Source organism: Ursus arctos, chromosome X (assembly GCF_023065955.2).
Source record: "Ursus arctos isolate Adak ecotype North America chromosome X, UrsArc2.0, whole genome shotgun sequence".
Classification (NCBI taxonomy): Eukaryota; Metazoa; Chordata; class Mammalia; order Carnivora; family Ursidae; genus Ursus; species Ursus arctos.
The window spans coordinates 55,879,505-55,900,368 of NC_079873.1; the positions used below are offsets into that span (position 1 = coordinate 55,879,505).

Below are 20,864 nucleotides of genomic sequence, written 5' to 3' on the forward strand. Positions count from 1 at the left end.
CAATGATATACATAAGAAATGATGGTGGCATAATTAGAGTAGCATCAGTGGAAATAAAAGTAGACAGTTTCACTTAGTGGGTAGAAAAAAATTAGGACTTGGTGATTTGATTGAAGGGAGAGAAAGAGGAGTCAAAGAAGCCACCCAGGTTTCTGGCAAAGTGCTATACTATTCACAGAGATAATGATCAGAAAAGGAAGATGTGGGGCGCCTGGGTGGCTCAGTCGTTAAGCGTCTGCTTTCGGCTCAGGGCGTGATCCCGGAGTTCTGGGATTGAGCCCTACGTCAGGCTCTTCCACTGGGAGCCTGCTTCTTCCTCTCCCACTCCCCCTGCTTGTGTTCCCTCTCTCGCTGGCTATCTCTCTCTCTGTCAAATAAATAAAATCTTTAAAAAAAAAGAAAAGAAAAAGAAGATGTGTGGTTTTAAATAGGTTTTGAGTTTCAGGTACCTGTGGGAAATTCAAGAGGAGAAATCTTGTAAGCAGTTGGGGATATGCACCTGAAGCTTAGGAAAAATATCTGGGCTGGAAATATAGAAATGGAGATCATTAGCTAGGTTAGGAGTCTCTCAGTTGCAAGAGACAGATAGCTGGCCTAAACTGGATTAAGATTTTTTTAAAAAAAGAAGAGGGTGTGGGATTTATTGGCTCATTTAACTGTAAAGTCCTTGATGAAGTTGGCTTAAGATATGGCTGAACCTTCGAGATCAAATGATCTCATCAGGACTCTCTCAGCTCTGCTTTCCTCAGTATTGGCCTCATTGTTCAGGCAGGTTCTCCCTATAATGTGGCAAAAATAGCTATTAGCTGCTCTAGCTTACAGTCTTCCAACTTAGCAAAACCAATGGAAAGAGTGGATTTCACCCATCTACTGAAATCAGTAAGAAGGATGTTGTTGGCAACATTGGTGAGAGCAGTTTCAGTAGTGTAATGGGGACAGAAAGATTGAGAGTCAAGTTAGATGAATTAGTAGAAAATAGCAAATATAAATGAAAGGGAGGGAGACAACAGAGTAATAGCTGATTAACTAACCATCTACTATGTGCAAGGCACTGTGCTACATTACATGCAGTGATACAAAAATGAGTAAGATAAAGTTCCTTAGTTCTGGAAACCCATGGTCTTCATAAAAGAGGGAATCTTATAAATTATTCCCAGAGGTGATAAGTACTTATATGCAGATATAAGATTGCAGTGGAAGCATAGAAGAGGGAGCCACAGAATAGCCAATCAATACATTAAATATATCTCCAAGGAAAAGTACATAATGGCTGGCATGTACTAGGCATGCATACATGAATGGATAAGGTAAAATTTGAACTGGATTTTGGAGGATGAAGAGGACTTTGATGAAGAAAAGTAGAAAGTGCCTTTCTGACAAAGGTAGCAGAAAGTGCAAAGACTAGCCAAATCCCCTAGGTCTGTTGGCTCTTATGGCTTAAGAAAAAAAACTGATACGTAACATAGAAGCTTGGAAGAAGTACTGAGGGAAGCCACAACCGCTGGGCAGAGAAAATGTGACAAGAGCTCAGAACTTCCTAAGAAGGTTTCACATGTCCACTTAGGTATTTGATAAATTACATTTTAATCCCAAATTATCTTGGCATCTTCCCCATCTCACTGTATCTGTCTTCTACCCTCCATACACTTGAGAAATATTAGCAAGACAAACACAGCTCTTTCTTTTTACTAAATACAAGATATATAAGCCATGTGTAATTGTTTTTAACTTTGGTAGCAGTTTTAATTTCCCTGATAGTCTACTTATAAATCTCTGGTGCAGGGTAGCAAAATACATTTAGAACCTCAGTATAATTTAGAACCAATGATTGATCCTACTTTCTTTCTTGTTTAGGACTCAAGCTGACTTAGAAGACATAGATCCTATGCCATTAACATGTTCAGAAATGTAGAGAGAGCTATTTTTGAAATAATTAAGTACCAAGGATGTTTTGCTATAGACTTAAGTCTTGGCTGCATTTTAGTACTGTTTCCAGTATACAACCCCTTTAATGAATCTAGTACCGTGGTGCTTTAGGTCAGTTCTTGTGAGTCTAGCCTAACTTAGGTTCTATATACTCCAGGCCAGGGTTCTAACAAATCTCTGCTGTTTGTCAAATGGTGTACTAGACAGAAGGTGGCTTTGTGCAGATCTCTTCTCCCTATAGCAAAACAACTCATGGGCCTGGCCTGCTGCCAGAAAGTCAGTAGTGTTATCTTTATAGATGAAATTTAGTGCATCATTATCTTACATTGTGCCAGAAGAGAGGGAAGAAGATTGACTTGGTAATTCACTATGTTTTGATCCTAATCTGTTTAGAAATATGATTTCTTAAAAAGGAAATGGAAAAAGAATGTGTTTCTCTTGATAGCTTCACAGTACCTCCTGAGAGGATGTTCAGTTATTGTAAATACAGCAATTTGATTATTTCCTCAAATTTCAGATATATTTCATCTCTTTAAAAAAATAAGCTACATTGAAATGAGCAAGTTTTAAAGTATGATTTGCATGCTTTCAAAAATGAAATTTTATGTTTCAGGTCACACATTTAAATCTCTGTTTTGTTCAAGAGAAAAAAAAACAAACTTCTTGCATGAGTCACAAAGTCACTGGTTTGTATAGGGCATTATCTTTACAAGTCATCTCCAAAGCTCTTTATAAACATAGATTTACACTGTAACCTATTTAAAGGAGAAGGGTCTATTTGTGGTACAAATATTTTAACCCAGAGGTTACTTTCAAGTTTCAGTTCAGCATTTTGAATCTAATCTGTTCTTCCCATCCCCTAGCATAGTATGCAGAAATCCAGAAGATATCAGAAATAAGGCCCAAATTTAGTACAGTTAAGCTTCCAGTGCATGGATAAAATATACCTACAAGAAAGAAAACTTCAGTTGATATTAACAAGCAATCTTTCTGACCCTTGATTTCTCTCTCAAACAGCTTGAGGCAAAGAAAAAACATAGAATTTAAAGCCACATAGACCTGATTTTAAATTTTAAATCACAGAGACCTGGGGCATCTGGGTGGCTCAGTCATTTAAGCATCCCACTCTTGATTTCAGCTCAGGTCATGATCTCAGGGTCTTGAGATCAAGCCCCACAGCAGGCTCCATGCTCAGTGGGAACCCCGCTTCTCTCCCTCTCTTTCCCTCTGCTTCTATGCCTGCTCCCACTCTCCCTCTCTCTCTCTCTCTCTCTCTACTAAATAAATAAGGGGCACCTGGGTGGCTCAGTTAAGTGTCTGCCTTCAGCTCAGGTCATGATCCCAGGGTCCTCAGATAGAATCCCGCATTGGGCTCCCTGTTCAGCAGGGGTTCTGCTTCTCCCTCACCCTCTGCCTCTCCTCCCTGCTTGTGTTCTCTCTCTCATTCAAATAAATAAATAAAGTCTTTAAAATTAAATTAAATTAATCTTTTTAAAAAATAACTGAGACCTAATTTCAAATCCTAGCTGAACTGCTTTTAGCTTTGTGGCCTTGGCCAAGTCATGTAACCTCTCTCAGCATACGTTTTCTCATTATATAAAGACAATATGATACTTTCTTTGATAAGCTATTTAAAAAAGGATTAGAGGTAATATAAAATTCCTAATTCAATGCTGGCACATAACAGGCGCTCAATAATTGGTATTTATTAATATCAACTGTAAAATGACAATAGTACTAATCCATCTACTTCCCAGGTTATAGATAAATAAATGAGAATGCTTTTCTTCAAACATCACAGTCTTTTTTTTTAATGATTTTTTATTATATTATGTTAGTCACCATACAGTACATCCCCGGTTTCTGATGTAAACTTCGATGATTCATTAGTTGCGTATAACACCCAGTGCACCATGCAATACGTGCCCTCCTTACTACCCATCACCAGCCTATCCCATTCCCCCACCCCCCTCCCTTCTGAGGCCCTCAGTTTGTTTTTCAGAGTCCATAGTCTCTCATGCTTCATTCCCCCTTCTGATTACCCCCCCTTTCTTTATCCCTTTCTTCCCCTACCGATCATCCTAGTTCTTATGTTCCATAGATGAGAGAAATCATATGATAATTGTCTTTCTCTGCTTGACTTATTTCACTTAGCATTATCTCCTCCAGTGCCCATCCATGTTGCAGCAAATGTTGAGAAATCGTTCTTTCTGATAGCTGAATAATATTCCATTATATATATGGACCACAACTTCTTAATCCAGTCATCTGTTGAAGGGCATCTCGGCTCCTTCCACGATTTAGCTGTTGTGGACAATGCTGCTATGAACATTGGGGTGCATATGGCCCTTCTCTTCACTACATCTGTATCTTTGGGTAAACACCCAGTAGTGCAATGGCTGGGTCATAGGGTAGCTCAATTTTTAACTTTTTAAGGGACCTCCACACTGTTTTCCAGAGTGGCTGTACCAACTTGCATGCCCACCAACAGTGTAGGAGGGATCCCCTTTCCCCACATCCTCTCCAACAATTGTTGTTTCTTGCCTTGTCTGTTTTTGCCATTCTAACTGGCGTAAGGTGGTATCTCAATGTGGTTTTGATTTGAATTTCCCTGATGGCTAATGATTTTGAACATTTTTTCACGTGTCTGTTAGCCATTTGTATGTCTTCATTGGAAAAGTGTCTGTTCATATCTTCTGCCCATTTTTTGATTTGATTATTTGTTTCTCATGTATTGAGTTTGAGAAGTTCTTTGTAGATCTTGGATACCAGTCCTTTATCTGTAGTGTCATTTGCAAATATATTCTCCCATTCCGTGGGCTGCCTCTTAGTTTTTTTGACTGTTTCCTTGGCTGTGCAGAAGCTTTTTATCTTGATGAAGTCCCACAAGTTCATTTTATCTTTTGTTTCTCTTGCCTTTGGAGATGTGTCATGAAAAAGGTTGCTTTGGCCGATGTCATAGAGGTTGCTGCCTATGTTCTCCTCTAGGATTTTGATGGATTCCTGCCTCACATCGAGGTCTTTCATCCATTTGGAGTTTATTTTTGTGTATGGTGTGAGAGAGTGGTCAAGTTTCATTCTTTTGCATGTAGCTGTCCAATTTTCCCAGCACCATTTATTGAAGAGACTGCCTTTTTTCCACTGGATTTTTTTTCCTGCTTTATCAAAGATTAGTTGCCCAAAGAGCCGAGGGTCCATTTCTGGGTTCTCTATTCTGTTCCATTGGTCTATGTGTCTGTTTTTGTGCCAGTACCATGCTGTCTTTGTGATCACAGCTTTGTAGTACAGCTCAAAATCAGGCATTGTGATACCCCCAGCTTTGTTTTTCCTTTTCAACAGTTCCTTGGCGATTCGGGGCCTTTTCTGTTTCCATACAAATTTAAGGACTATTTGTTCCAGTTCTTTGAAAAATGTCCTCGGTATTTTGATCAGGATAGCATTGATAATGTAGATTGCTCTGGGTAGCATGGACATTTTAACTATGTTAATTCTTCTGATCCATGAGCATGGAATATTTTTCCATCTTTTTGTGTCTTCCTCAATGTCTTTCAAGAGTGATTTATAGTTTCTAGAATATAGGTCCTTTACGTCTCTGGTTAAGTTAATTCCAAGGTAACATATGGTTTTTGGTGCTATTGTAAATGGGATGAATTCCCTAATTTCTCTTTCTTCAGTCTCATTATTCCTGTATAGAAATGCAACTGATTTCTGAGCATTGATTTTGTATCCCGCCACATTACTGAATTGCTCTATAACTTCTAATAATTTGGGAGTGGATTCTTTTGGGTTTTCCATATAGAGTATCATGTCATCTGCGAAGAGAGACAGTTTGACTTCTTCTTTGCCATTATGGATACCTTTTATCCCTTTTTGTTGTCTGATTGCTGTTGAAAGGACTTCTAGTACTATGTTGAATAATAGTGGTGAGAGTGGGCATCCTTGTTGTGTTCCTGATCTTAAGGGAAAGGCTTCCAGCTTTTCCCCATTGAGAATAATATTTGCTGTAGGCTTTTCATAGATGGTTTTTATGAAATTGAGGAATGTTCCCTCTATCCCTACACTCTGAAGGGTTTTAATCAGGAAAGGATGCTGTATTTTGTCAAATGCTTTTTCTGCATCAATTGAGAGGATCATATGGTTCCTGAGACTTTTCTTGTTGATATGATGTATCACGCTGATTGATTTGCGAATGTTGAACCACGCTTGCATCCCAGGTATGAAACCCACTTGGTCATGATGGATGATCCTTTTAATACACTGTTGGATTCTATTAGCCAGGATCTTGTTGAGGATTTTGGCGTCCATATTCATTACGGAAATCGGTCTGTAATTCTCCTTTTTGATGGGGTCTTTGCCTGGTTTGGGGATCAAGGTAATATTGGCCTCATAGAATGAGTTTGGTAGCTTTCCTTCTGTTTCTATTTTTTGAAATAGCTTTAGGAGATTAGGTATTTTTTTTAAGATTTTTTTATTTATTTATTCGACAGAGAGAGAGACAGCCAGCAAGAGAGGGAACACAAGCAGGGGGAGTGGGAGAGGAAGAAGCAGGCTCACAGAGGAAGAGCCTGACGTGGGGCTCGATCCCAGGACTCCGGGATCACGCCCTGAGCCGAAGGCAGACGCTTAACCGCTGTGCCACCCAGGCGCCCCATAGGAGATTAGGTATTATTTCTTCTTTGAATGTTTGGTAGAATTCCCCAGGAAAACCGTCCAGGCCTGGAGTTTTGTTATTTGGAAGGTTGTTTATCACTGACTCAGTCTCTTCATAATTAATTGGCCTGTTTAAAAAATCAATTTCTTCCCAAACATCACAGTCTCTTAGCCACTTTTATAGTTGAGAAAAGAAGCTATTCTGCTTATCTCACAGGATTAGTGATGATCAAAGGAGATAATATATGCTAAAGCACTTAGAAAATATAAAGTGTGATTAAAGATCAAGGTGGAGTCTTTAGTTTAAATAAGCCTTGTCTTAAGAGTTCTCTTTTTCTTCTTCCACCAATGAATTAAGAATTAAAGAATAAAAATTGAATATCACAAACTGCTATTACTATTGATAGTTTGTTACATCTGATTTTTCCATTTGCAGAAATATACAGAATGTGAGTTTTGTAAATAAAGTATCTTCTCAGTATACCCTGATTATTCATATGTCTTTTATTTAGCAACTTCAAACATCCAGAACACAGCCTGGATACCCAAAAGGAGGTGGGATGAAAGCCCTATGATCTGGAAACAAAATCCCAAGCCAATGAGGCCTCTCACTCTACACCTGTAAGGGAGTAGTACCAACTTTACTAAGCATCTTGGTTTAGTGTTGTATATAAAATAAAGGTTGCTTACTGATAATGAGCTTAGTTGTCTTGACAACCAATTAAAATGAGAGAAGGGATCTGCTGGATGTAAGAAAACTGATACTCTAAGGAGGCACAGTCAGCAGTATAAAGAACAGAAAAATTCTAAAAACAGAACTAGAATACTGAAGTCACGTGGACCATTCATGTAGGGGTTCAAACTTCACTTTGCACCTTAGTAGACACTGAGCACCTCATTGTATGGTCCAGTAGGGAATTCTCATAGTGATGCTTAGTCCCCAACAAATAACTATATCTGACATGACAAGACAAAGAAGTCTCGAAACATTTTAGAAAGATTTCTGTCAGATTTCAAAGTTTGCTGGTTTGGAGTAAGTTTTAGTTATCCGGAAAACTCATTCCTGTGCATCCACTTCTATGGTGCCAAGTAAGTGAGGTGTTAGCTATGCATACAGCTGCTAGGTGAAAACTATGTAACATTGTAATTAGATAGAAATCTGATTTTTTAAAAAAATCTAATGTATAGTATTTAACCAACTCCACTAGAAGCCATCTTAAAGGTTATATAATAAATTCTAAAATATTTGATATGGATTTTTAAAAATGTGAATAGCTAAACATAAAAATGACCCATGACATAATTTAATAATTCCTGATGGATGCAAGAGGTACATCAGAATCTTATAGGACCTTAAGAATATCATTTATAAATAGCAATTATTGATCAAAACTGTACATGTAAATGTTGTAGATTGAACTGAATCTAGTCTGGATTGAAGTCCTTAGCTCTCCCACTTACTGGTTCTCTAACTTGAGGCAAGTCAGCCTCCATGTCATTTCATGGGATTGTGTAAGGGTCAAAAAAAAATGATGTAGATGCAAATGCTATGTAAACTACACAGCGATGTACAAATATGAAGTGTTACTTCTCATAAAAGTTGAATACAGAAAAAAATGTGTTTTGTAAGAGGTAATTGGGGATTTCAAATCAATACGGGATAATAAGAAAACCAAAGTTTTACTTATTCTTAACATATCATGTAACATTGCCATGGAATGGCAACCATAGCAGAAAAATAAGTGGTCTTATTTTTTTCACCAAACCTTGCCGGGTACAGCCCCTTGATTTTACTAAATTAGTCACCCCTCCCCCATCTTTTCTTATCCTGGTTAGAAGCCAGCTCTAAAATTTCATGGCCTTTAAGCAGCCTTAATGCATTTCTCTCCCTATAGCTCATCTTCTTTACATTCTTCCATGTTCATGTTTAAGACATTTACATTTTCTAGATCTCTTTCATGTACTTCTCTCATCTTCTCAGCTAGCTAATAAGCCACAAGAGGTTAGGGATCCCTTCTACCCCAGTGTGGCAACTAGCACAGGATAAACAGTCAAGTAGTTAATAAATGTTTACAGATTGAAAGAAGACATGCCATAGGTCCATGCTGAAGCACACCCTCTTATAATAGAGAAAGCTATACAGCTGACCCTTGAAAAGCATGGGTTTGAACAGCACAGGTCCACTTATTTGCAGATTTTCTTTGATAAACACAGTACAGCACTGTAAATGTATTTTCTCTTCTTTATGATTTTCTTAATAAGGTTTTGTTTCCTCTAGCTTCCTTTATTGTAAGAATACAGTATATAATACATATACAAAATACGTGTTAACCTACTGTTTATATTATCAGTAAGGTTTCTGGTCAATAGTACGCGTTAGTAGTTAAGTTTGGGGGGAGTCAAAAGTTTTACACAGATTTTCAACTGTGCAGGAGGTCAGCACCCCACAACCTCAAGTTGTTTAATGCTTAATTGTATTTGAAAGATCTTATGAGACAGGCAGTAGACAGTGGAGATGTCTATGAAGCTACAGACATATATGTAATGGCAAATACTTTGTAAGTCATTGAGATATTGAGGGAAGGAATTGTTATAAATTATTGTTCATGAAGGAGCAACCTACAGGCCCTTTCCAGTTCTATTCCTGAACCACAATAACCATGCTGTCCACAAATGGCTTCTTCCAAGGACAATTATGTACAATACATATAATGTTCCATTCTCACATTTAAACACAAATGAACAAATAAGAATTACATTGTCATTTATCATCACATATTTATTATTTCACCCTTCATTCCCCAGATTGCATTACTTCTCTGCCTGCTGTTGTATAGGATGGCAGATCTTGACCTTTTGTTGCCATAATTCACAGCTTGGATAGCATTCACATGTTCTTCCCTGGGGTCCTTGGAGTTCTGGGCATTTTTCTAGTATGCTGGCTATAAATAGGCCCATTTCTTTTTTGCTCAAGAAAACCTATCAGAATGCAAATGAGAGTGACACTATTATAGAAACACCATGAAATCTATTTCAGTACCTTCAGTACTTTGATAGCAACAACACCTGCAGCATACTTCAATACCTTAGTTGTAAATCACTGGGGTAGTATTGTTTTAGGGACCTGGGTTCAAGGTGCAGGTCTGCTACTTACCTGTTCTGAAACTTTGAACATGCTAATTAATCTCTCAGCCTCAGTTCCTATAAAATAGCATTAATGGTAATACCGACTTCACTGGGTTACTGTGGGGATTAAATATGTGATTTGAAAAGCACTTTCTATATACAAACAATGAGACTGAAGCAAGAGAAATTAGGGAGTCAATTCCATTTACAATAGCACCAAAAATCATACGATATCTCAGAATTAACTTAACTAGAGAGGTAAAGGATCTATATTCTAGAAACTACAGATCACTCTTGAAAGACATTGAAGAAGACACAAAAAGATGGAAAAATATTCCATGTTCATTAATCTGAAGAATAAACATAGTTAAAATGTCCGTGCTACCCAGAGCAATCTACACTTTCAATGCCATCCCAATCAAAATACCAATAACATTTTTCAAAGAGCTGGAACAAACAGCCCTTAAATTTGTGTGGAACCAAAAAAGGCCCCGAATCACCAAGGAATTATTGAAAAGGAAAAACAAAGCTGGGGGCATCACAATGCCAGATTTCAAGCTATACTACAAAGCTGTGATCCCAAAGACAGCATGGTCCTGGCACAAAAAACAGACACACAGACCAATGGAACAGAATAGAGACCCCAGAAATGGACCCTCAGCTCTATGGGCAACTAATCTTTGACAAAGCAAGAAAAAACATCCAGTGGAGAAAAGACAGTCTCTTCAATAAATGGTGCTGGGAAAATTGGACGGCTATATGCAAAAGAATGAAACTTAACCACTCTCTCACACCATACACAAAGATAAACTCCAAATGGATGAAAGGCCTCGATGTGAGACAGGAATCCATCAAAATCATAGAGGAGAACATAGGCTGTAACCTCTTTGACATCAGCCACAGCAAATTCTTTCATGACACATCTCCAAAGGCAAGAGAAACAAAAGAAAAAAATGAACTTGTGGGACTTCATCAAGATCAAAAGCTTCTGCACAGCCAAGGAAACAGTCAGAAAAACTAAGAGGCAGCCACAGAATGGGAGAAGATATTTGCAAATGACACTACAGATAAAAGACTGGTATCCAAGATCTACAAAGAACTTCTCAAACTCAATACATGAGAAACAAATAATCAAATCAAAAAATGGGCAGAAGATATGAACAGACACTTTTCCGATGAAGACATACAAATGGCTAACAGACACATGAAAAAATGTTCGAAATCATTAGCCATCAGGGAAATTCAAATCAAAACCATCTTGAGATACCACCTTACGCCAATTAGAATGGCAAAAATTGGCAAGGCAAGAAACAACAATTGTTGGAGAGCATGTGGAGAAAGGGGATCCCTCTTACACTGTCAGTGGGAATGCAAGTTGGTACAGCCACTTTGGAAAACAGTGTGGAGGTTTCCTCAAAAAGTTAAAATTAGAGCTACCCTATGACCCAGCCATTGCACTACTGGGTATTTACCCCAAAGATACAGATGTAGTGAAGAGAAGGGCCATATGCACCCCAATGTCCATAGCAGCATTGTCCACAATAGCTAAATTGTGGAAGGAGCCGAGATGCCCTTCAAAAGACGAATGGATAAAGAAGATGTGGGCCATATATACAATGGAATATTTCTCAGCCATCAGAAAGAACGATTACCCAACATTTGCAACAACATGGACAGGACTGGAGGAGATTATGCTAAGTGAAATAAGTCAAGCAGAGAAAGACAATTATATGCTTTCACTCATTTGTGGAACATAAGGAATAGCAGGAAGATCAGTAGGAGAAAGAAGGGAAGAATGAAGGGGGGGGTAAACAGAAGGGGGAATGAACCACGAGAGACTGTGGACTCTGGGAAATAAACTGAGGGCTTCAGAGGGGAGGGGGGTGGGGGACTGGGATAGGGCAGTGATGGGTATTAAGGAGGGCACATATTGCATGGAGCACTGGGTGTTACACGCAAATAATGAACCATGGAACACTACATCAAAAACTAAGGATGTACTCTATGGTGACTAACATAACATAATAAAAAAATTATTATTAAAAAAATGAAACGCACTTTTTAAAATTTAAAGTCCTGGGCAAATATGAGTTCTATGTATTCATATGCACCTGTGTGATTTTTCTTTTCTTCATTGTCAGGCCCTTGCCTAGGTCCTGGTTTACCTAGTACTTTGTCTCATTCCTAAGTTTATGTAAATTTCTTAGCCCCTTTTCCCTCAAAATCATTCTGTTGTAGTCAATCCAGCTAACAGTTCCAGATTTATTTTTTTCCATTACAACCAGCTATGCTAAACCCTAACTCCTAGAGGTTATTCTTACTGTACTCATAATGATGAACTTCAATGTAGTCTAAGACAGAAAAAAAACTCCTTATTTTAGAATTTTCCATCTTTTTGCCACTCCCAGAGAATGCTCTCATAAGTCAATTTCTTCTCCTGCCTTGTCAGTACATCCAGCATATACCTGCGTATGGCCCAGTGCAGAAAGACAACTTGAGGGATGCACAGGAAGGGAACTGACCACCAAGAACAGGGCAAGTATGGAGGGTCTAAGGAAAACAGACCCAAGTTCTCGAAATGTGGTGGCATTGTCAAAGTTAGTATGGGACTCTTCAACAGGAAGGCCTGGCTATTCCCACTGCTACTGTTCCAAGCTTTAACTCCATATGCTACAGCCCAGTAGAGCGAAACAGGATTGGAAAACTAGGACCAACTGCCACTCGTAATGTTTTATGGGACTCCACAAGCAGCCCCATTCCTACCAATTGCTCTTCCTACTGGTTCTGATCTATATTGGAACTCCCTCTGGCTGATCTCCATTGCCTTCTCCTTCATCCATTACATAGCTGTTTCAGTTGGGTGGGAATTGTGAATTCTTAGATCTCTACCGAAAAGAAACTCTTACATGTATACAATAACAGACTTAGACAAGAATATACAGTAGCAAAATCTAACAACCCAAATGCTCATTAATAAAATAGTATATGGATAAACTATGACATAGTCATGCAATGAAATATTAAACAGGCAAACCAATGAACTGCAGCAACACTTATTGGTATGAATGAATCTTACAAATATAATTTTAAGCTTATAAAACGTAAGTCCCCTATGTTGAAGTTGTCACCAAAAAAGCCATGTATGTTCTGGGTATATATATCTAGGGGAAATAAAATGGCTATCTCAAAGAGATACCTGCACCCTCATGTTCATTGCAGCATTCTTTATTCTTCCAAGACATGGAAACATTAGTGTTCATCAGTCAATGAATGGATAAAGAAAATGTGGGTTGTGTGTGCCTGTGTGTATACACAAACACAATGGAATATTATTGGGCCATAAAATAGAAGAAAATCTTGCCATTTGTGACAATGTGGATGAACCTTGAAGGCATTATGCTAAATTAAATAAGTCAGACAGAAAAAGACAGAAGTTGTATGATCTCACTCATATGTGGCATCTAAGAAAAAAAAAACAAATTCATAGAAACAGAGAACATATTGGTTGTCAGAGGCAGAGGGTGGGAGATTGGGGAAATGGGTGAAGATGGTCAAAAGGTACAAACATTCTGTTTTACGATTAATAAGTTCTGGGGATAGAATGTACAGCTTGGCAACTGTAGTTAACAGTACTGCATTGTATATTTGAAAGTTGCTAAGAGAGTAGATCTTAAAAGTTCTCATCATAAGAAAAAATATTTGTAACTATGTGTCATGATGGATATTAACTAAAATTATTGGGTAATTATTTCACAATATATACATATATCAAATCTTTACCTTGTACACCATAAACTAATGTTATATGACAGTTATATCTTAAGAAAACCAGAAAAATAAAATAAAAACAATATGTATTAAATGCATTTAAGAAACAAATCACCTTTGACCTATAATAATGAAAAACCTATTTGAATGCTGAAAAAAGGTAATTCCCAAAACATTAAATACAGCATAATAACCATTATATAGTTACAAACAACTAGTTTTTTTTAAAGCTTTTTAGGAATACATATAAATGTGATAGAATTATACGAAAAGGAAGTTGAGAGAATGATGAACACAGGATTCGGAGTAGTTTACCCGTGGTGGGGGAGATAGGGAGATGAGAGTGAGAAGGAACTGCATTATGGAATGTAAGTTTTTATGAAGTCCTAGTTTTTATTTTGAGTGATTGGTTCCCAGGTGCTTGTCACACTATTTTTTAAAACTAACTAAATAGGGGAAGGAAAGGAAAAATAAAATAAGATGAAAATTGAGAGGAAGACAAACCATAAGAGACACTGAATTCTAGGAAACAAACTAAGGGTTGCTAGAGAGGAGGAGGGTGGTGGGAAGGGATAATTGGGTGATGGGAATTAAGGAGGACACTAGATGTAATGAGCACTGGGTGTTATTTGCAGCTGATGAATCACTAAATTCTACCTCTGAAACTAATAAAAAAAAGTAAATAAAGTGAGTTACACATAGACTAGTGTGAATTAAGATATGCTGTAAATGTGAAACATGCCAGATTTCAAAGACTTAGTACCAAAAAGAGCAATGTAAAACATCTTGTCAATACATATTTACATTGATTACATGTTGAAATTATAATATTTTGGATATGTTGAGTTAAAATTTAATATTAAAATTAATTTCACTTTTTTTTACTTTTTAATATGGCTAATAGAAAACTTAAGATTACATATGTGGCTCAAACGTGTGGCTTACATTATGTATCTGTTGAACAGTGGTGGTGTAAGAATTCTACAGTACTAGTCTTTATATTTATAACCAGCTGTTTTCAAACTTAAAGCTATTTAGTTTGTCTTTTTAGGCTTAATAATTCTAATTTATTTTATTTTCGGCTCCTGAAATTTCAATTGAAAGGGTTTTTCAAAGATTTATTTATTGATTTTAGAGACAGAGAGAGAGCATGAGTAAGGGAAGGAGCAGAGGGAGAGGAGAAGCAGACTCCCCACTGAGCAGGAAGCCCTATGCAGGGCTCAGTCTCAAAACTCGGAGATCATGACCTGAGCCAAAACCAAGAGTTAGATGCTAACCAAGTGAGCCACCCAAGCACCCCTCAAATGAAAGTTTTAAAAATTGGAAAGCAATGCACGCTCCTTCTAAAAAAAGTTAGGCATTAGAGAAATTTGATTTAACACAGGAAAGTAGCACCACAACCTCAGTTTCCAGACATAGCCACTATTAACAACTAAGTAGCTTTCTAGGTATGTGTGCTTTTAAGATTTTAGAACCTGAGCATCGGCGTCATCCCTCTCCTTTCAAGCATTCCCTGTGACCAGAGAAGCAATGGAAGTTCATAGCTTGGTTTTGTGTGAAGGAAAGAACTAAATCAGTGATTCCTACCTCTGGAGTGGGAATACTCTCATGTTAGCTGGATTTTGGATTTCTTACCCTGGCCAAGACTCTTCTCCTCCTCAAAAGAAATGACATTTGGCATATATTTATACTAAAAGCTAAAGTGAACTGAAATTAATTTTTCAAGAATGTCCTAATATATCTGGAAAAAATCAGAGAGCTAATGGGATATTGTAAAACCAGAATTGAGAATCACTGTTTCAGTGTATTGATCTCCAACAAAGTACCTGATCATCTCTCCCAGTGGGTATGAAGGAGGCTTCTGGTTGGGGCATAATGATCTGAAGAAAACAAGATACATCCATTTCTCTTCTGTCATAGGTTCCTCTCTATTCTTAGGAAACAGTTTAATAGAGGTAGCTGAAGGGAAAGAAATATACAAAGGTCAATTTGGGATTATATGCTAGATCTTGAAAATGTTCTTTCCATATTGCCTGAGGCTCTATATAAAAATCATTAATAGAGGAATAGCTTCTCTTTCAAGTGCCATGGAGATTACAGAAGCTATTTGCTCTGTTTATATTATTGATTGATAAGTTCAAAGATTCTGGATGCGTTTCTTGGAAAAACAACAAATAATTTGACATTTTTCCTTGTTGTCCATTCAATGAAGTGAATTCATGCAACGTTATATTCTTAAGAAACATACAAATGAACTTTTAAATTATATTCTATATGATCTCACTTTTTGCATTTGTTGAGACCTGCATGAGAAAAATAAATACAAACTGCATTCTTACTGCTATTCTTATTAGGATCTCTTTCCTCTCCCTTTTACGGTGAAATGACAGACTTGAAGTAGGCGTTCCAATCAAGGGTCTTCTGAAACTATTTTTTTTATTTGAGATGACGGGTATGTTTATTAACTTGATTGTGGTGATGGCTCCAGGGCGTATGTATACATCTGAATTTATCAATTGCATGCAGTAAATATGTACAGTTCTCTCTTTTTTTAATAGTATTTTTTATTATATTATGTTAGTCACCATACAGTACATCCCTGGTTTTTGATGTAAAATTCCATGATTCATTACTTGCATATAACACCCAGTGCACCATGCAATACGTGCCCTCCTTAATACCCATCACCAGCCTATCCCATTCCCCCACCCCCTCCCTTCTGAAGCCCTCAGTTTGTTTCCCAGAGTCGATAGTCTCTCATGGTTCATTCCCCCTTGGCTGTTCCCCACCCCCTCTTCTTCCCTTTCTTCTCCTACCGATCTTCCTACTTCTTATGTTCCATAAATGAGTGAAACCATATGATAATTGTCTTTCTCTGCTTGACTTATTTCGCTTAGCATTATCTCCTCCAGTCCCGTCCATGTTGCAGCAAATGTTGAGAATTCGTTCTTTTTGATGGCTAATATTCCACTGTATATATGGACCACATCTTCTTAATCCAGTCATCTGTTGAAGGGCATCTCAGCTCCTTCCACGATTTAGCTATTGTGGACAATGCTGCTATGAACATTGGGGTGCATATGAAACTCTTTTTAAGTCATTGCTCAAAGACATCCTGTCTACCCTTAAGTCCATTATCATTTTTCCTCTAACTCTCTTAACTCTTCAGTTCCAATTTATTTCTTTATTGGTCACGTGTTTGTTTTTCTTTTCCCTCCTCCTCCTATTAGATTGGCACTTCCTTAAAGTTAGAGACCATGTCTAGATCTAATGCACATATCCAGCAAATACTTATCAATAATATTATTACCTAGAACCCATTTGCCCTAAACTTTGCCTGGGTTTATCTTATGCTACTCATGCCTTTTTTTAACGCAGTAATTACAAATAACATAGTAAACTTGTCCAGAGATCACAAAACAATAAATTGGAATTATAAACAAATGGCCTATTTATATATTTTTCACATTTTTAGTTTGCTTTTGCTATACATAAATCGTGTCCCATGTGTGGAGCACTGTGCGATCTAATTGATTGAACAAAATGTTAAACAGAGCAGTTGGCAGAAAATAGATTTAGAATTCAGATCCAGTCCAACTACTAACTAACTGTGGGACTTAGATGGATCAAACCTCTGCTTAATTTCTTGGGCATGGGAGGTAGATGGACTAACACTCATCCTGATCACTTCACAAGGGTAATAACAGCATAAGTACATCAGAAAATATATCAGGAATGGATAAAGACATGTGGTATAGATATACAATGGAATATTACTCAGTCATCAAAAAATGAAATCTTGCCATTAGCAATGACATGGATGGAGCTAGTGTGTATCATGCTAAGTGAAATGAATCAGTCAGAGAAAGACAAATACCATATGACATCACTTGTATGAGGAATTTAAGAAATAAAACAGATGAATATATGGGGAGGGGGCAAAGAAAAAAAGAAGAGAGGGAAACAAAGCCTAAGAGACTCTTAACAATAGAGAACAAACTGAGGGTTGATGAAGGGAGGTAGGTGGGGGGTGGGCTAGATGGCGGATGGGTAATAAAGAGGACAATTGTGAGCACTGGGTGTTGTAGCTAAGTGATGAATCACTGAATTCTACTCCAGAAACCAATTTTGCACTGTGTGTTAACTAGGTAAAATTTAAATTAAAAAAATATATCAGAAAGTGCTTTGTAAATTAAACACCATATAAATATGAGGTTCTTCAGATGTGATTACATTTGCACTTCCAACATTAGAAGAAAATTCATTTCCTGTTAGCTTCCTTTGTAGTTTGCAGATGTAGCCACAAAGTACTTTGGCCTTTGTCAGTATAGTAAAAAAAAAATGCTAGCCTTTAGACAGATGTAATTTATTGGAGAAAATGATATTAGCTCACTTTTATCTTTTTTAAAAATTAAAATAGAACATTTTATTAAAATAGCTAAACCTAGTAATATAAACATTATATTAAATATTATACACACAGCAAAATTCCAAAGCACCTAATACATTGCTCACTAATTATTGACTTATAATCCTCATTATTGTTTTAAAGCAGCTTTATTGAGATATAATTCACATACCATATACCTCACCCATTAACATGTACAACTCTGTAATTTTTAGAATATTCACAGAGTTGTACAACCAGCAACAAAATGAATTTTAGAACATTTTCATTACCTCAAAAAGAAACTCTTTAGCTATCATCCCCCAACTCCTTCATTCTCTCCCCCAGCCCTAGGCAACCACTAATGCATCTTCTGTCTCAATAGATTTGCCTATTCTGGACATTTCATGTTAATGGACTCATACAATGGTCTTTTGTGTCTGACTTTTGCTCTTAGCATGATCGTTTCAAGGTTCATCCATTTTGTAGCATATATCAATATTTCATTCCTTTTTTATTGTGGTAAAATATGTATAACATAAAATTTACCATTTAACCATTTTAAAGGATACAATCCAGTGGTATGAAGTACACTCACAGTGTTTTGCAACCGTCACTACTCTCCATTTCCAAAACTTTTTTATCCTCCCAAAGAGAAACTCTCTATCCACTAAACTATGACTCCCCTTTCCCCACTCCTACCAGCTACTGGTAACCACTCTTCTAATTTCTGTCTCTATGACTTTGCCTATTCTAGGTACCTCATATAAATAGAATCATAGAATATTTGTCCTTTTGTGTCTGGCTTATTTTAATTAGCATTATGTTGTAAGGTTCATACATATTGAAGTATGTATCAGTACTTCATTCTTTTTAGGGATGAATAATGTCATAGGGGTATACCATATTTTATCCGTTCATTAGTTGATGGACACTTGAGTTGTTTCCACTTTGGGCTGTTATGAATAATGCTGTGAACTTCCATGTATACATTTTAATGAAAATATGTTTTCATCTCTCTTAGGTATATATCCAGGAGTAGAATTTCAGGATCAAATAGTAACTCCATGTTCTATCTTTTGGAACTTCCAGACTGCTTCCCAAAGCAGCTATACCATTTTACAATCCCACTAGTAGTGTATGAGGGATCATGGAACATTACATCAAAAACTAAGGATATACTGTATGGTGACTAACATAACGTAGTAAAAAATTATTATAAAAAATTTAAAAAAATATTCTGTATTTAATTCTTGTAAGATATATGATTTGTAAATATTCCCTCCCATTCTGTAGGTAGTCTTTCTACTTTCTCATTGTTATCATTTGCCGCACATAAGTTTTTAATTTTGATGAAGTCTATTTTTCTTTTGTCACTTGTGTTCATCATTATTTTTATTGCTTCTGTTATAAAAAAAGAAAAATCCAGGGGCGCCTGGGTGGCACAGCGGTTGGGCGTCTGCCTTCGGCTCAGGGCGTGGTCCCGGCGTTCTGGGATTGAGCCCCGCATCGGGCTCCTCCGCTGGGAGACTGCTTCTTCCTCTCCACTCCCCCTGCTTGTGTTCCCTCTCTCACTGGCTGTCTCTCTCTCTCTCTGTCAAATAAATAAATAAAATTAAACTAAAAAATCCAGGGTATGTTTTTTACTCTCCATGTGATTTGATGCTCAGTCACAACTCAAACGGCTCTGATTTTACTATGATTTCAGGTCTCCAAAGTTTCTTTGACGATGGTAGTCTACCTTTGCCACATTAGTTTCCCTCCAGAACTGAGTGGTCTAAACTGGGAAACAAGAAGTCAATACTTCCTCTCCTCGCCCTTTTGTAAAGACCGTTTCTTCCTATCTTTCAGTTGGCAGAAATGGACGGATATTATAGTCATATTGATATATCTGTACTTTAACATCTAACCAATATACTTGGTCTCTTTATTAAATTGATTGAATTTTGCCTACAAAGACCTACTATAGTAAGCATGCTGTAACACTTAACTATGATGTTAAGTCTTGGACTATAATAACACATGTTTTTTTCTGAATAACTTAGTTATAGAATACCACAGCAAAAGAATTCGTCTGAACTGATTACTACATGAGATCACATTTCTGCCAGAACAAAACGCTTATGACCTCTAGGGTTTCCTTCAGCTCTGAAATTATGTTCATTTTAGGCTGACTTAAAATTGTTTCATAAAACTATTTAACATATCTAATTCATTTATTACGGGCTAAATAAACCAAGTGCTGTGATATAGACCTCAGGCTCAGTTCTAAAAATAACTTTCATCTATTTTATTCCTACTATGATCTGGGCATTGTGCTAAGCATTCTAATCCTCACATTATTCCTGCACATGAAATGGAGTTATTCTCATTTTACATACAAACAGAATATCAACCTCAGAAATGTTAAGTAATTTGGGCAGAGGGTGCAGGTGGTGAGAAAAGATAAGAACAAAAATAAAGTCTTCCTTTAGCATTATGTTATAAGGTTCATACCTATTGAAGTATGTATCAGTACTTCATTCTTTTGGGGGATACCATATTTTATCCATTCATTAGTTGATGGACACTTGAGTTGTTTCCATTTTGGGCTGTTATGAATAATGCTGTGAACTTCCATGTATACATTTTAATGAAAATGTCTTGTCTTAGTTTGTCAGAGGCTAGTCATGTTCTTTAGCAGTTTTTTCAGAGTTGTTGAGCACCAAATTTGGGCCCTTACTTAATGTGCTTTATGTCATTGAACTCTCATAACAATCTGGTAAAGTCAATATTATTGTTCTTATTTTACAGATGAGCAAACTGTGGCTTGGAAAGATTAAGTAACTTGTCCAAAGCCACACAACTAGTTAGTGGTAAAAATTAATCCAAGGTCTTTTTGACTCCAGAGTTCTTTCAAATACACTGCCTCCAAGTGACTTAGCATGGTCAGACACTTGTTTTTCCCTTGTAATATTCAGTGCTATAATCAGTCTGGTACTAGTAATGCAGCAACATCTGAAGCATG

The 20,864-nt window shown here is 37.0% G+C and overlaps 1 protein-coding gene across 5 annotated transcripts in view; it reads left to right on the forward strand.

Moving 5' to 3' along the window:
- The window catches only part of EDA (ectodysplasin A), a 428,098-nt gene that overhangs the window by 335,546 nt on the left and 71,688 nt on the right, over positions 1 to 20,864 (forward strand). The window lies entirely within an intron of this gene.